Below are 18,000 nucleotides of genomic sequence, written 5' to 3'. Positions count from 1 at the left end.
ACTTTACCCTGGCTCTCCACCGTGTGTGGTGTCAAACGGGAATATTCGTGTTTTAGTCTTACAACACTTCCCCTAACCACCATGATTTGTTAGAATTCAACAACCAAATAGACACACCTTACTCGACATTCTACAACTCAATGAGCTACTTTAATATTCTTAAAAATTCAAATGTAGGTGGAGAACCCTACAAAACACATTCATTCTAGCTTCCCCCTCATTCGTCTTTAAACATGCAGGCTTTCTCTCTAAAGCATGACTTTACAGTTTAATACTTAAATTTTGACTTCATTGCTTTTAAGCATTCACTTTTAGCATCTACAATTTTATGCTTCTAGACTAAATTCTACTTTTACATAACATGCAAGTATTTACATACATTTACAAAAGTTTAATACATATGCTTTTTACAATTTACCATAAAAATGAATAAGAGAAAATAAATTTTTACTTTACTCATTCTTCGCCAAGCTGGCGGTACTGAAACTAAAATTCTTATTAGTACAAGAATACGAAGTTATTTTTATCTCCGGCCAAATTTTGGCTTTAACATAACAGAATTAGTCTTTCGACCAACAGAAAATGCTTGTTTTTAGCTTTTACACTTAAAGAAAATAATACTTTTGCCTTAGCTAAATAAAGTAAAACAAAACTAAGTCTCAACCGAGACATATTGACTTTCGTCAAAACATAGAACTTCGTACTTATGCATAACATTTCGGAACAAAAGAGAAAAAAAAATTATAGAAGGTTTTAACTTATCTTTGAGTTTTCGATGCTTGAAACTCCGTCATCCGTTTTTGACAAAATTGATCCCAAGTTAGAGGTGTCATGGATGTCAATCTTCTCCTTATTGATCGCCGAGTGTCGTCCCCGTTGCTCTTTCTTTTGCGTCCTCTACATGCTGGCCTCTTGACGGAGTAATCGTCTGGTTGTTGGCCTTTGCGTTTCTGCCTGGGACGGCTGGTGTTGACGTCCTCCGGTCTGGAGTCCTTCTTGAATTTCTTCTGTTCGTCGTATTTTTGTGCCTCCTGTTGGCGTTTCAGTTTCCGGAACGGCGGCCTTGCTGGCACCTGACTCTGTGGCCGTGTGCGCGTTCTCCTTGATGTGTAATTTCTCCTGCCATCTTTTGTAGGTGGTGTTTTCGTCTTTACCACGGTTTCTTTACCCGGTTCATCTGTATTTTTGTTTTTCTTAAACGCCGGAGTTTGAAAATCCTTTTTTCTTTTTGATACCGACGTCCGGGTTGTAGAAGTGCTAGGTCTCTCTTCAGTTTTCCGTTTCTTGGGTGGTGGAATAGTTGTTGCAGTCTCTGGCCCTTCTATTTCGTTTAGACTTGAGTCCTGCAAGAAACTTTTAAGGATTTCAAAATCATTTGGATTATAGTATTTTTTCACCTGGTCGGGACTTGCTTTACAGATTTCCCCTCTCTCGTTTTTAAGATATAAGACTACTCCTTTGATTTCCTGAATTACATAGGGGCCTTCAAACTTTGGAGCTAGCTTTGCCATAAAATTGTCTGGGGCACTTGATAAAGAAAATTTCCGTTTCAATACTTTATCCCCAACTTTAAAATCTGCTTCACGGCGTTTTCTATCATAATAAATTTTCTGTCTATTTCTTGCCGTATCCGAGGTTTTAAGTGCCTGATCAATTAGCTTTTGCACGTCCTTTTGTCTAAATCCCTGCTCTCTTTGTTGCACAAAGAATAATTTATCTAAAGGCGTAATTAACTTTCTGCCTAAAAATAATTCTGCTGGAGTTTTTCCCGTAGTATCATGATGTGCCGTTCTTAAAGCATAAGCTAATTCATTTATGTAGCCATCCCAGCGCTTGTGATGTGTGCTAACGTAACTGCGAATTATTTTTACAATGTTTTTATTAACTCTTTCTGCTATGTTAGCCTGTGGTCTATACGGAACCATTTTGATATGGCGTATATCAAGTCCATTGCATATGTTTTCAAATATTTGACTAATGAATTGTTTTCCGTTATCGCTAATGACTTTTATCGGTGCACCGTATTTTAAAATGTATCTGTGTAAGAATGCATCTGCGACTGTTTTGGCTAACGCGCGTTTAAGTGGAACAATTTCTATCCATTTTGAAAAATGATCTACTATTACTAAAAGAAAACGATTTTTATTTAACTTGCTCTGGGGGAAGGGACCAAGGAGACCTATGCCTAAAATTACATTCGGAAATGTAGCGCGAATGCTATTTAAGTACCCGGCCGGGCTGTAATTAATATCATTTATTAACTGACATTGATTGCAGGACCTGACATACGCCGTTACTATTTTGTATAATTGCGGGAAATATACCGCCTCGCGTACCCTTTTTATAGTCTTTCTGACCCCGAGGTGGCCCGCTGTTTTTTTTTCGTGCAACTCCTTCAAAATGCTTAATCGAAGCGAGGCTGGGATGACTGGCTTATACTCAAGATTTTCGTTTGTTGTTTTCGTATAGAATAATAAATTATCTATTATTTCATAGTTTTTTGCTCTATTTCTTATCGCATCGATATCTGTGTGCTCAAAGCTTTCGGGGTCTTTCAAATAAGCATAGATATTTCCAAATTCAGGATCAGCTTTCAGTTCAGTAATAACCGTATCTCTAGAATCTAAAATTTTTGAAGTCAACACAGCGCATTTAAGTTCATTACCTTCATCGTCCAGTTTTATACGAGAAAGTGCGTCAGCTACATTGTTTTCCTTACCCGGTTTATATTTTATTGTGATATTATATTCTTGGAGTTTTAAAGCCCATCTTATTAACCTGGGCGTTAGGTTTTTTCCCGAGTAAAGTCTACCAACAGCCGCATGATCCGAAAAGACTGTTACTGGCGATTTGCCGAAGTAAACTCGAAATTTGTGTACAGCCATTAATACGGCTAATGTTTCTCTTTCTGTAGCTGTATAATTCCTTTGTGTTTGATTCAATGTTTTACTAAAAAATGCCAGCGGATGGTTATTTTGCATAAGAACCGCACCCACCGCATAGTCTGATGCATCTGCCGCAATTTCCAGGTTTTCGTCCCCCTCAGGGAATTTTAAAACAGGGGCATTAATAAGCGCTTCTTTTAATCTTTCAAAAGCTGTGTTAGCTTCAGCTGTCCACGTAAATTTACTCTTTTTTCTTTTGATTACTAAGAGTGGTTCAACAATATTAGCGAAATCTTTTATGAAAGATCGATAGTAAGAACATAGTCCAAGGAAAGACGAAAGTTTCTTGGCGGTGTTGGGCGGTGGGAAATTCTTAATAGCTTTTATTTTTGAATCTTGCGTTTCTATACCCTTTTGCGAAATTTTATAACCGAGATATTTAAGTTCTTTAGTTGCGAACTTGCATTTTGAGGCGTTAATTGTAAGACCGGCCTCTTTTAATAATTTAAAAACTTGTTCGAGGTCATTAACGTGTTGTTCCAACGTACTACTCGTTATAATTATATCATCTAGATAAATTAAAGTTGATTTTCCTAGGACAGGCTTTAGAACAATGTCCATAGCTCTCTGGAAAGTTGATGGGGCCCCACACAACCCAAAAGGCATGCGTAAAAATGCATAAGTGCCCAATTTTGTTATAAACGCGGTTTTATGTATATCTTCGGGTCTCATAGCTATTTGATAGTAGCCAGACGTTAAGTCCAAAGTAGACATATATCTCGTCGATTTGATCTGTCTAATGATCTCGTCTATAACCGGCAAAGGGTAAACTGGAAATTTAGTTATGCTATTTAGTTTTCTATAATCGATAGCAAACCTCCAAGCCCTTTTATCCGAAGGAGGAAACTCGTTCTTTTTCCTACATAGTACTACTGGACTCGCGTACTCACTATTTATGGGCGTTATTATTTTATTCTTTAACATCTCCTGAATATGTTCTTCGATGATTAAGTCTTTTTGTTTATCATAGCGATACGGTTTAGTCCTACAAGGTTTTTCGGCATTTAATTGAATCTTGTGAGTCACGATCTGACAGTTTCCCGGTTTTTCTGAAAACAAATGAGAAAAATTACTCACCACTTGCTGTATTGCTTTACTTTCCTGGTCATTCAAATGGCTAAGGTCCAATTCAGGTGTCTCCACCGGTTCCACCACCCTCTGGTCCATCTCCAGCACCACGGAACTATCTTGAAAATTTAATTTGGCCCTCGCGGCCCTTAAAAAGTCCATACCTAAAATAAGAGAGTGTTGGAGGTCTTTCACCACAAAAATTAATACTTTGAAATTTTCCTCTTTTATCTGTAAGTTTAATGATACTTTCCCGATGCAGTGACATGTTTTTCCTTGCGCCGCTATAATTTCCGTATTTCTGGTTTTAAAGAGTCGTATCCTAAAAAAATTCTTTTTGAAGAACTTTTCACTCATGAAATTTCCTTCTGCCCCTGTATCGATGAGGGCTTCTACTGGTACATCGCCAACCAGGACTTGTATAATTGGTAGATGTGAGTTTTTTACGATGACTGTATTTAGATGTCTATTTGAGGGTTTTTCTAAAACTTCCGGGGTCTCGACCCTCCCTTTCACAGGCCCCTCTAGTCGTTTAAAGCTTTCCTTTCAATCTGTGTCTTCTGGGTACGCGGATGCTTATTTTCAAATTTTCTTTTTGGGCCTTGACCTTCGAGTTTCGATGCGTTAGCTTGATAGTTCTTTCCCCCATACGAGCGATTTCCATTTCTGGTTTCCTCCTTCCTTCTGGTACTTTGAGAATATGTTTCCCCTCTCGCTCTTTCCGCTATTCTGCGATTTTGAAATTTCACCGCCAATTCGAAAAGTTCCTGCAATGTGGTTGGGTTTCTAATTTCAAAGTAGTCTTGAACAGCGGGTAACAATCTTGGTAATATTACTTCAATAATCTCCGCATCGGGTTTCTTGCCATACAGCATATCCGTTAGCTTGCTATCGTAAAATAAAGTCCGTCAATTGTGCTGTATCCCGTTGATAGAAACTATATAGCTCGGCTTCCAGCCGTGCGCGATCTTTCACTATGGGGAAGGCCTTTACTAACGATTTTTTGAAATTTTCAAATGTATACGTCGGGCTTCCAAATTCACCTAGAAGAAATTTGCCTATATTTTTCCACCATAGCGCGGCCTGTCCTCTTAGTGCTGATGTGGCAATAGCAACTTTTTGTCTTTCAGGCACAGGATAGAGCTGAAAGTGGTTTTCTATACCTTCTAAAAATACGGACACCGAATTTTTTCCGTCGAAATAGACGTTTGGCTTGATTGATGCTCTCAAAGTCTGGACCAGGTATCCAAATCCTTCTAACTGACTTGTCATTTCTTTGTGTTGTCCAGCGGCTTCCATCCAGTTTTCGGCCATTTCAGTTCGATAAGTGTTCGGGCGCCAATATAACGTTGCGCGCCTCTAACTTGCACGCAACCAAGAGGTGACTGTGAAAGCTTGTATAAACCACAGAGTCTTATAAAGGGTTTAAGTCCCTTTTTATTCAACGTAATAAATTACAATGGCGTCCTCTTGACGCTTACAGACTGTGCCCACTAGGCAGTCAAATAAAAATAAAAACCTGAAAAGAAAGTAAAGACAATATTCTAACTACGAGGCTCTCTAAAATAACTAACTCACCGCGTTTTACAAATACCGCAGCTAATTCAGCAGACTTGAAGCTCACTGGAACAATTGCAACTACTTCCCGCCAAGCACATAGGCCGCAACGCGGGGTTCTTCAATTCTCGATTTCTACCTCCGCGCTCGCTAAGTAAGAATAACTCTCACCGAACTCGTTTCCTTCTATTTAAACCATACTACTTCCGCTGATAATTTGAATGCTTGCGCGTTCTACTCAAATTTACATATTCTGGCATTGGCAGTTCCAGGGGAAAGTAAGGCTTGACAGGAAAGATAGTTTAAACTTAAAATAAATGTTAGTTAAAATAAATATAAACCCTACACTGTGATTTTTGACAAACGTGTGCTACTAAAATTTTAGTATTTGGGATTCTGCGAAATTTTTGCGACCTCCATAATTTCCTTATGGTACTTTTTGCGACTTCAAAGACTTTTTTTAAATATATCGTAAAATGCTTTGAACACAGAATTATGTACCTTAATACTAATATTCATGGTTTTAGTGCTCTACAAATTTTGTTTTTTAGGTAGTGCGCTCCCCCTTTAGTTCCATGGTAATAACGTATACAAAAGCGCTAACAATTTAAACGTGAGGCATATCTTACAAATTAATTTAAAAATAGAAATCTAAATTAAATGAGACTTAATTACAAAAGGAATGGATATTTAAACAATTGAAAATGAGCAATATAGTTTTAAAATTTTCGTTAAAGTTAAGATACGTAATTAAAACGACTAAGGATCGAAGTAACTATCACGTCACAAAATATCACGTGATCTCTGACGTCATTTGCGACTTTTTTCGAATGTTTTAGTCTCCTTTTGCTACTTTAGTTGAAAAATTTCTGCCAACACTGTTCCTCAGCAGAATGCAAAGCAGTTAAACAGTATTTAAGCTGAGGATTTTGGACTGTAAGACAGAGTGAATTTATATTTCTCCTTACTACTATCCATTCTACCATCCCTGATAAGTTTGTAATTATTTATAATTATTCAGCTTTGCGTTACTCCTTGTGAATTGTATGCTGTTTAAAGTTTTGAGCCAATTTCGTTTTAAATTTAATTGTGTAGTCTCTGACTACTAGCCTAAGCTTTAATTTGAATTTGACTGTTTACTTATTTCATAGCTTCAAGTGGCAGTTGGTTTTATAAGCACAAGAAGTGCATTTTTTTCAAGGTTCCTATTTAAATAAAAGGAGTGTTTTAAATCATTTCGGAGACTTTGTAGTTATTTTTCAGACACTACGATAATTCGCTCTACATATGTTGAAAGTTTGGGTCTAGTTTAGACTTCTAAGGAAGTAAAACTCTTCATGGCGTCTTCAAAATTTTTAAAACAAATTTTCTTACCAAATTATAAGAAACCTACCCTCTGATAATTTATAACATTTGTTATTATGATACCTAAATTTGCTTTTCATAAATTATACTCTGCTCACAAACAGAACTTACTGTGTAGCTAATCGTTTGCTTTAATACAATTAGCAACTCTTGCCATAGATTCGGAAAAGGAATGTAAAGAAAATCAGTAAAAGTTTAAAGCGAAACAGCAACGGTGCTCAAAGAATCTGCAACTGAAGATGATGCTTGATGCTTTCTTTGCATATAATGAGACAAAAAAGGCAGTCTTCTGCTCGGATTATAGAAAGTATGGAACGTAGGAAATTGAACAGCAGCCACGAGAACTTTGGCTTCAGAAATTCAAGTTAAGATTACGTTAGTAATTCTTTTTTTTAAACTGAAAACATATTTCCGTCAGTTTGAAAATATGGCACATAGTTGAAAAAGTTTTAATGATTAATTAGATATAAGTAAAGAATCATAATTAAATATGTTTATGGTAAATACCTATGCTAGTGAAATAACTGATCGAAAGTTTGCTGGTTTTTAATTTTATGTGCATCAAAATCGTCAACAAAGTTACGTGGTGTGATTGTAAAGTTCTAATGCATGACCTACCATGGAGCAATTCCATGTAAAAAATTGAAATATGGACTTTGTTTGAAATGTTTTCCTTCCTCGTTACCACGTGCCACTGTAGTGTAATTGGAAGTTCGACAATTCGAGTCTCAGGGAGGGCATTGAAAAATTTTCACGTTTCGTGCCTTAACAAACCTAATAGTCTATACATGCTTATGAAGAATCGAATAAACGAAACGCGAGAAATACACCTAAAGGAAGCTATGCGAAGTCAAAATATGCGAAGTCCGTCAATTCTGATGAATATAGAAACATTATTCTTGATAACCTAACCGGCAATGAAGACTAAATTTTTCTTAACGCAGAGCAAAAATCGATATATGTAGAACAGGATAATACAAAACTTCATGCTTGAAATAATGATAAAGACTTAATAGTTCTAAAGACGGCTGGTGTATTCCATTTAAATTACAACCGCTGAACAGTCCCAATTTAAACGTTTTTGGATATTGGCCTTTTCAGTTCCATTTTTCGATACAAAGTTTCGTCATATGCAGCTGACAAATTGAGGGAATGTGTTGAAAATTCCTTTAACAAATTATACAAAAAGACATTAGAGAGTGTTTTTTGGCATTGCAGAACTGTACGGAGTCAATTATGTTGGTACAAAAGGGAATTCCTACAAAATTCTTTATATTAACCTTCCAGCACGTGCGTTTGGGAATTTTACATGAGCACGCGCGCGTCGTATTTTTTACGACATCTGTTATTTTACCGTTTATGGCGCAAAAACTGACAGAAATGAGTAAATATTGATAATAAATTTGTTAAAACATAAAATATTAACTTTATTACTGCAAAATACAAATGATGTCACATTTAAATGATAGTAAATTATTTTTAAACGTTTAAATCAGTCAGGTGGAAAAGCAATGATATATTTCATTATAAAAATTTATTATTTAATAACTATATCTTAAAATCCAAGCTAGTTTTAATATTCATCTGTCCTACCCTATTGATTTATCATCGAATCGAGGATAACTTATCAGAAATAAAAATCTCTTGTTATTTTAATTCCAGTGCCAACACTTGAGAACAATTCTTTTGCATTTACATGGTGTCCTTTTTTTATTCCTATCATGTATAACAATCCAAATTAGGCCACTCAGGTAACAGTGCTATTTCCACTCAGGTAACAGTGCTATTATTCTGACATCAAAAAGTTTCCTTGTCTTCTTTTTCTTCTTCAGACAATTCTTGAAGAATGCGAGCAAAACCAGCTGGTTGCACATATTGTTTTACCATGAAAACCGATTTAAAAGTTATAGACTCGAATTTATACAAATTAAAATAATACGCTTCAATTAATAACACAAAATTACAAAATATTTGAGAAAATGTATTTTCCGAATTTTCCCGCACGACCACGCGCGTGTCCTAACTTTTACGAAGAAGCTGCCACGTAGCGCAAAAGCTCAGTAAAAAAACCAAAAATGTCATGTGACATAAATTTGGCACATATGTTATAAATTTGGAACATTCCATGATGTGGGGAAGGACTGAAAGGAGGAATAGAAATGACATTCAGATGTCTCAGCTGCGATATGCGAAAAGTGTGCATTAAAAACCAAATTTGTCGTAAATTTTGCGCATAGCGCGCGTGCTGGAAGGTTAATAAGCAAAAATTCGTTCTCAGGGATCATTAACAGTTACTCAATTGTGTTCACAAGAGGCCCTGTAAAAGGCTAAGTCCCACATCAGTCAGACTTCATTTATACATTTGAGATTTAGTGTAACTAACTGCTCAAGATTTATACCATGCGTTCGAACAAAAATAAATTCTAAATATGTACCATGCTTTCAGACAGAGAGGTTTCTTAAGGAAAGTGTACCCAAGGCACAAAATGGTGAAACGCATACTTTATAAGAGACTTAATGGGTAAACGTTTGAAAAGAATTCAGCATTTTAGACCAGAAAAAGTTCAATCGTGTAACTGCACGACAACGCACCGTCACGAAATTCCATAATTTTCCAGCTACTTCTAGAAAAGAAAATTCTTACAATACCTCTTCATACCCGTATTATACACTTTTATTTATTTATTTATTTCACAAATGCCAAACATTAGCGCTTAAGCCATTAGTTCACGGGCTCTCCAGTATTTTTTAACAATGCCCTCATACCTAGAACGTGTAATACAATTATTTAAATGTTCAAAAATCATAGGCGGATTGGAGTTACACAAAATACAGTTTGGGGAATCCACCACTCCAATTTTATAGAGATGATCTCGCAAACAGTCATGTCCGGTCGGACGTCTAAATGGAGCTACGCTGTCTTTCTTGGAAAACTGGGAATGAAAGTTGTCTCCTTTCCCAGCATCCTCCAACTTTTATCCATAGCACCTTGAGTCAGACGTTGCTTAAGAATTTTCTTAAGAGTCAGGTTAACAAACAATTTAGTTGTATGAAAAGAAAGCGGTCGGTTAATGAGTTGCATTATCGAAATTCCTTTCTTAGCGAATGTATCAGCTTTTTCATTTCCCATTATTCCACAGTCGAATTGAATCCATTTGAAAGAAATTCTGTCTGCCAATTGCTTTAAGCAAAGGCCTAGAGTCTAAAATTCTTTGGGAACTATTTTCATTATTCAGAAGAGCTTGAAGTGCACTTTTGGAATCTAACAATATGACTGCCTTTACGAAAGATTGGCTACGAATTGACAGTTGTTGAATAGCCACAACACTAGCTTAGATTTACTCATCAAAGGCAGTAGTAAGAGGGTCAATTGGTAAGTAGAAGCTAAAATGTTCGCTATGGATACCTACTCCGGCACCGCGGGTTTTTTGTAACATAGACCCATCAGTGTAGACACGCAACCGCTCATTTTGAGGATTCAATAGTTTCCATTGCAATAGATCTTAATTGTGAATCTCTCATTTCATTTTTAAGAACTCTTTGGATAAGATTAAGATTTATACTCAAATCAAAAAGCCCAAGGGATAATGGGAGGGAGGTAAAATTAGGTAATCTCGGCTCAATTCCAAAGCATCAGATTCTCTTTAAGTAGTCTGAATAAAGCCAATTTTGAGTTTTAAGATTTCTAGAAATTTCATTATTATAGTTCCTGCGAAAGGTTGTTGGGCAAATATATCAACTTCTGGTATAATAGGATCGCTTTTCTCATAATACAATCATGAACAGGTTTCAGACCGGTTAAAAGCTTCATGGTAAGAATAGGAGTAGATATCACTGTCTCTGTAATTATGCGTAACGCCTGGTTCTGGAAGACGTCGAGGATCTGAACTACATTCTCTGAAGCCGTAATGAGGAAATCGCTACAATGAGCAATAATTAGTTGAATGTATAATTTGTAAGTAGTTGTCAGTGTCTCTCTGTCACACCCCACCTTGAGCCAGCCAGACGTTTTAAGAGAGAGAGAGAGTCTTCTCACGGCTTTTTTTTCCAAATGTGTCCGCATGTTTCCTCCAGTTTAAGAGTGGATCGAAGATGCAACCCAAATACTTTGTCGAATAATCTTGTTGAACGTCTAAACCCTTATACTTCAACTTTGGGAGTAAAAGGCTATCTGTTCAGGGTGAAGAACTGGCACATGCTCTTATCCTGATTTACTCTCATACTATTTTTTAGACGCCAATATTCCAGATCTTTAAGAGCACTATTAAGATTACACATTTAAATTATCTTGATTCTTTTTAGACGCACTACTCCAGATAACCAAATCGTCGTCAAAAAGGGCAGAATCCACCTACGGTGCCATAGTGTTCGGTAAATCGTTAATAAAAACATTAAAAAGAATGGGCTGATGACTGTTCCCTGTGGGAGGCCAGTTTAGTCTGATTAAATCTAGAAATGTCACAGTCATATCTAACAGCAGAAAAACGCTGTGATAAGAAATTCTGAATCCATAAAAACATCCTGCCCAAGTTCCATTCCCAAGTTCTGTAATTTCTGAGTAGTACGTGGTCTCCGTACTTTATTATAAGCTGATTCAAAATCTATAAATGCTGCTAGGAAAGACAAGCGATTATCTAAAAAATATTTAATGGCTTGACTACCTGTTGGACAGTGAAATGATACCTGTTGAACAGTGGAATGATATTGTCTGAATCCAACTTGTTTAGTAGACAAAAGACTGTTACTGACTAAAAACCAAGTTAGTTTACAGACTATCATCTTTTCCATAATCTTCGACAAAACACTAGTCAATGCAATAGGTCGATAGCTTTTAAGATTATCTGCAGGTTTATCCTTTTTCAAAATAGGGATAATAATGGCTTTTTTCCACATAGTGGGTACACAGGATTATTCACTAAAATTGATATGTTCAGACTACATTTTCTTCTCTACAATAAAGTCTCAGTTCAAAGGTCAACCACTTCAAGAGCACTAGAGAGATTTAAACGACTGTCATCAGAGACTTAAAGAGCCCTTAAAGAGATGAATTCTGCGAAGAAATTAAGCAATTAAATGGAATTAGTTGTTTATAGTTCTATAGATATAAAAGGATAGTATAATGAAAGAAATAAAGGAAAAATGCTGTTTTCAATTTTCTATTTGTACGAATTTCTAGACACACTTTTTAAGACATACTTTCTAGACACACTTTTTAAGACAGATAGTCTCCGCCTGTTTTAAGATAATAAATCATCTATTAAAATCCCGCATGCATGAAACACGTTGCCAGAATCAGCTGGTTGAAAGAAAAGAATAATTTTGTTCAAGTCTAAGAGAAAATGTTTGTTTGATGTGTGCAAATTCAACGAAATCAGCTGGCTTTCGCACTTCAATCTTCGTCATCTGCAGAAAAGATACATGACTAATGAATTAACTGATGGCAATAACCAGATTCGAATAACTCCCTTGGTTTACATTGCCTTGGTGGAATATCTCTTTCGGATTGAAACCAAATTGTGTAAAGCATTTTGTATGTAAACATTTCATTATTATTTAACTTGAAAAAAATTGCAAAATTATCATACGATAGTATTTGCTCTCAATTAAGTACATGTACAAAAGATTGCTCAAGCATTTATTAAAACTTATAGATGATAACTACTAAAATGTCACCAGAGAATATAACTTCAAATTCATTTCTCAGTTTTTAACAGCTAATCGCATCCTAATTTGGAAAGTCTAGTAATTTGAAAGCCAGTCTCATCTTGCACCATTTTGGGGAAAAGGAAAAATGATTTTTAAAACATCTCTCTCTCTCTTATTAAACAGAAAATAAATATGCCCTTAAAATTATAAGCTATATTCTCCCTTCTTTCAGCATGCCTTCATGGTGTAACGGTAAGATACTCAGTGTGTATTCGAGAGGTCCAGGTTCGAGTCCCAGCGAGGGCACTGCACATTTTTCACTTCTTCAGCATAAAAAAAAAAAAAAAAAAAAAAACCTGATGACTTTACAGTGGCGCCCGAACTAAAAGGTGAGGGATGATGATTCTTCACCACCAGGATATGGATTAGGGCTACCTAATCCCCATTCACCATTTAGAAGGGGGGAATATATAAGGTATTTTCTCCCTCCTTTCCGCATGCCTTCGTGGTGTAACGGTAGCACACTCGGGGCGCATTCGAGAGGTTCAGGTTCGAGTTTCGGCGAGTGCATAACACGTTTTTTTATATCTACAGCATCAAAAATACCGTAATGATTCTACAAGATATCACTATTTATCTTAAATATGCTGAAAATTCTGCTCTAGCTTCGACAAATTAATTTTTCTTCAAATTTTTATTCAATGAATTCCTAATTTCAAATTCCATTCTGATGAAAACCCAAAACTAAATCATTTGAATTATACTTCAGATTTTCAAATGTTCAAAAATATCTAGACCTTTTCTGACCAGTTATAATTAATATGTTTTGGATAAAAATAAAATTTAGACTATATTCTTATAATTTTGGTAGTTTTGAATAGTCATTTCTTAATTAGCTTGAGATCTATTAAAAATAAGTTATTTGCTATTAATCTCAATCATTAAGCATAACTTAATTTAAATAAAAATTAGATTGGTTTTAAGCAGGTACAAGCTCTTGTAGAGACATTAGAGATTTTTTCAAACAGAAGACGTAAAAAAATATGAGATACCCTCGCCAGGACTCGAACCCTAGATCTCTCGAATACTACACCTCGAGTTACATCAAGGAGGTACGCAGAAAAAATGAAGAAAATAACTTATATACTCTCCCTTCTAAAGGGCGACTCGAGTTCAGAGACTCCATTCGCCAAATCCTGGCGGTGATGAATTATCTTCCACCACCTTTCAGTTTGTGCACCACTTGTAGGTTCATTAGGCTTTTTTGAAGCAGGAGACGTAGAAAACGTTCACTTCCCTTGTCAAGACTCGAACCCTGGACCTCTTGAATACGATTCGAGTATGCTTCCGATTACACCACAAAGGCATGTAGAAAACAGGGAGAAAATACCTTATATTCTCCCTCTTTTAAAGGAAACTGGAGATTAGGGGATCCAATCGACAAATCCTGGGGGTGACGTAGTAGGTGACAAAGTAGGGTGACGCATTATTGTCTTTGGCCTTTTTAATTCGGGTGCCAGTGTAGAGTCATTTTAGAATTTTTCAATGTGAGGAAACGAAGAAATCCGCAGTGCCCTCGCAGGGATTTGAACTTCGATATGCGGATAGAAGAGAGAAAATAATCTTACACATTAAGTACAATCTTAGTTATACAGAGAGATTTCTTCTAACAACTATGAAATCTAATATTAATAAATGCAGCCACAAACAGCATCCTAATGAAAGAAGGATGCCTTTCTCAAATATTTTTATATAAATGAACAGAATAAAATCAGGAAAATAAAAATGTAAATAACGCTTCTTAATTGCATATTTATACTAAAACAAATGTGTTATCACTAAATATAGGTTCCTATGTCACTTTCAAAGTATAGATTGTTTAGCAAATTTGAGAGAATTTTGGGGTTAAGAAATCAGTAGTACAAGTATCGCATTAAAAATACTGTCTTGTTTGTGGAATGCGCATTTCTGCCAAACCGGGAATGATATGTAGGAAATTTCGTTTATGATAAAGGAGATAATCGTTTGTTGAATCACCTTCATGACCACACGAAATGCCGGAGATTTTCTTTGTTTCTATTTCATCATGCTGAAATACTAATGAACTAGCTTGCCGTTTAGTTTTTTTTTTTTTTTTTTTCGTGATATATATGAGAGCAATTTTCATTGTATTTTGAGCCATGATTTCGATTTAAAAAATAAGATATATGAAAAAGGCCGTGATATATATGAGGCCATAGTATTATATGTTTGGTCCCAGGTAGTTTTTCATAAAAATTTTGCTAAATTTAAGTTTAGACGAGACTCTTAATTAAAACATTTTGATTAGAAAAGTGTTTTCCATATAGCAAAATTGATCAAAACTATTAACATACTGGGAATTTAAAAACAGAGTCCATCAGTTCAAGAAGTAATTTCACCAAGAAGAATAAATTTTGGAGAGGATTGTTCTGAAATAATATCTTAAAGCAAAGAGATTGCTAAAGCTATCTACTCGCAATACTATATTAAAGTTTCTCTGCGGAGTATTTAGTATCATTGCAGAAAAGCAGAAATACGAGTAGACCTAGCCATCTGGGTTACTGAATATTAATTAGTATATGTATATGTTACCGTAAAAGACCGAAATTGGAGAATGTCAACTTTCACCGGAGAATGTCAACATTCACCAAATAAGTCGGTGAAAGATCGAATATTCCATTACATTCTTGTACATTCGAACCCTCACCGGTGTATGTCGACAGTCACAGATATGCTGTGGTGTAGGTCGAAAAAAGAGGTCATAAAGTGTCATAATAGTTTAAGTTATTGCAATAAATAAGATTTGAATCACATAATTTAGTAAGTTTTTTATTACTACTATTTTATTTTCTCATTTAGAACGTACTAAGTTTTTAACTTCTATTATTTTCCTTTCCCATTTTGAATGTACTGTGTGTTTTAAGTTCTTAAGTTCTTAGTTTAAGTCTCAAGTGCGTTTTTTCGCAACTGAATTACGGAAAAGAAAATATAATATTCTTATATGTTCAACATTCGCTATTAGTACATGGTGAATGTTGAGATTTACAGGTGTAAGTCAGAAATAAGAGTATTCGGAAAATATTTCGGACATACACCAAGCGACTATGTGAATGTTGACATTCACCGGTGAAAGTCGATATTTTCCAGATTTCGGTGTTTCATCATAACATATGTAATCACTTTGACTTAATTACGGGGAAAATGCCAAGATCATAAGCCTAAAGTTCAGATTTATACGATAAGCTTTAAAAATATTTTTTTTTAAATTTGCTTCTGTAAATCTAGCTCAGAGACAATGCTATGAGATTACCAAACTTTGCCCCTTTGAGAACATTTATAAAATCTAAATTAATACCATAATATATATTTATAAACAATTTATGTTTCTTTTCAGTGCCTTAAGTATTATTAGAAGCCGCCCAGACGGTATAGTGGTTAGGGGAGCCGACTACGATACCAGGGTTCTAGTACCGGAGAAAGTCAAACAGTTGCAGAAATAAGAGTTGAAGGAAGACGTGGGTGCAAGTTTTTCTAATTTCGAATGTCTTCTTATATACTCGTTTAATTTGTGTACTTCTGGAGGGAGCTTCGGGAATGCTGATAATAAACATTAACACAAATTCATGATAGGTTTAAACTCGGAATAAACTGTCAAATGTTTCTTTCATAAATTTGTCATTATGCGGACTTATTGATTATAGCACTCATTAATAACATGCTAGGGTATCCGCCTACGAAAAATAGTGTTGTTTCAGAAGACTTTATTTATTGTTAAGTCATAAAATATTACAAAGAATAATACTTAATAGATTTCATATTTTCGTGATGCATGTATCGCTTATTTATTCATTAGTATTTAATATTTTTAAATTGCATGAATTTCCTGTTAATTTTGTGAAACTACTCTAAACTCCAAGTTACTTTCCGCTATATTTTTAAAAATATTCGAGTATAACAGAAAGTGCTCATTTGAATAGAATTTCTCTTGTTAGGAAGTAGCGGGGAAGTCTTAAAATCATAATTACTTCTTTTACTAAAAATCTTTAAGAAAGTCATCTGTTTTTCTACAATGGAAAATTTAACAGATTTTAAGCAGCAGTGACGATTTTTATTAATAAAATTTAACTTACGGCTCGAAGTAAAGGAAGTATCACATTCAGCTGGTATTAATTAAAAGGAGTTTCGGAAGTTTAAAGTTAGAATCCTTTCCTTTCCTCTTTCTCGCTATTGCCGTGTTAAGCTTGCACATAGCAAGCTGCCTTATGTGTGGCTGCACTTCTTTATATATGTTTTTGAATTCCCTGCTGATCTTCGGGTTACCATACATAACGCCAAAGTCGCCAAATAATCCTTCTGTTGGCAAGTCCTCTCCGCAATAAAGGAACATAAACAATTATGACGGCATGTATCGCATGGTGGTCTTTACGTCATTACAATTGTTACTACAGTGCATTATAACTTGGTGTTCCCATTACTTATTATTATATTTGTTTCATTATGTTTATCTATTACTTGTAACCTTTATGTGTTATTTTTGTTACTCTAAAGCAGATCTTCAATTTAATTTATAACTTCCAAATTGTATTGGAACTATATTGTAATCTCTTTATATCCTAAATCATTATTTTTTATAAATACTGGATGCTGGGTTTTCAGTGGGATTGCACGATGTACCATAAAAGGTAATCGCTAGATCTTTTGAAAAGCTTCAGGTGTTCATTTCACAAACCTTTTTTTGTAAACTCTTATAAAAGCTTGTAAATATTTTTACGGCTTTTAAAATTTGTTTTACATTTATTTAGCTTTACCAGTGCCCAAATTGGTTTTTATTGATGTACTGGTGTCTTGAATATCATTTCCGCTCCATTTTTGTTTAGTGATGAGGGACATTTAAAAGAAAATATTTATTTCTTTGTTGTATAAGGTATTTTCTCCCTCCTTTCCGCAAGTCTTTGCGGTGTAATTAGAAGCATATTTGAAAGATCCAGGGTTTGAGTCCCGGCAATGGCACTGCACATTTTTTACGTCTCCTGCTTCAAAAAAATCTAATGATTCCACAAATGACCCCCGAACTAAAGGTGGAGAACGATAATTCGTCACTTCCAGAATTTAGCAATTACGTTTCCTCATCCCCAGCCACCCTTTGAAAGGGGGGAGTATATCCGCATGCCTTCCTGGTGCAACTGGAAGCATACTCTACGCGTATTCGATAGATCCCGGATTCGAGTCCTGGCGAGGGCACTGCATATCGTTCACGTCTGCTGCTTCAGGAAAACCTAATGACTCTAGAGATATACTGACTTAATACTACAAGAGATCATTCGCTTTTAAAGTTTCGAACATTATTCTGTATTTTAAGTACAGAGTACAATAGGTCTCAAGATACCATTATCGATAG

The 18,000-nt window shown here is 35.3% G+C and overlaps 1 protein-coding gene across 1 annotated transcript in view; it reads right to left on the bottom strand.

Annotated features, from left to right (window-relative positions):
- LOC118194974 (papilin-like) overlaps positions 1 to 16,871 on the bottom strand; it is a 92,204-nt gene extending 75,333 nt beyond the window's left edge. The window contains exon 1 of the mRNA XM_085823035.1: positions 16,733 to 16,871. The gene's annotated coding sequence lies outside the window, so the exon portion shown is untranslated. The remainder of the gene's footprint in view (positions 1 to 16,732) is intronic.
- Positions 16,872 to 18,000: the final 1,129 nt, after the last annotated feature.

This window comes from Stegodyphus dumicola, chromosome 8 (assembly GCF_044657685.1).
Source record: "Stegodyphus dumicola isolate Sdum_Otavi_A_Nest chromosome 8, ASM4465768v1".
In the NCBI taxonomy this organism is placed as follows: Eukaryota; Metazoa; Arthropoda; class Arachnida; order Araneae; family Eresidae; genus Stegodyphus; species Stegodyphus dumicola.
The sequence above is the reverse complement of the archived record's forward strand: the minus strand, read 5'-3'. Positions and strand labels throughout refer to the sequence as shown.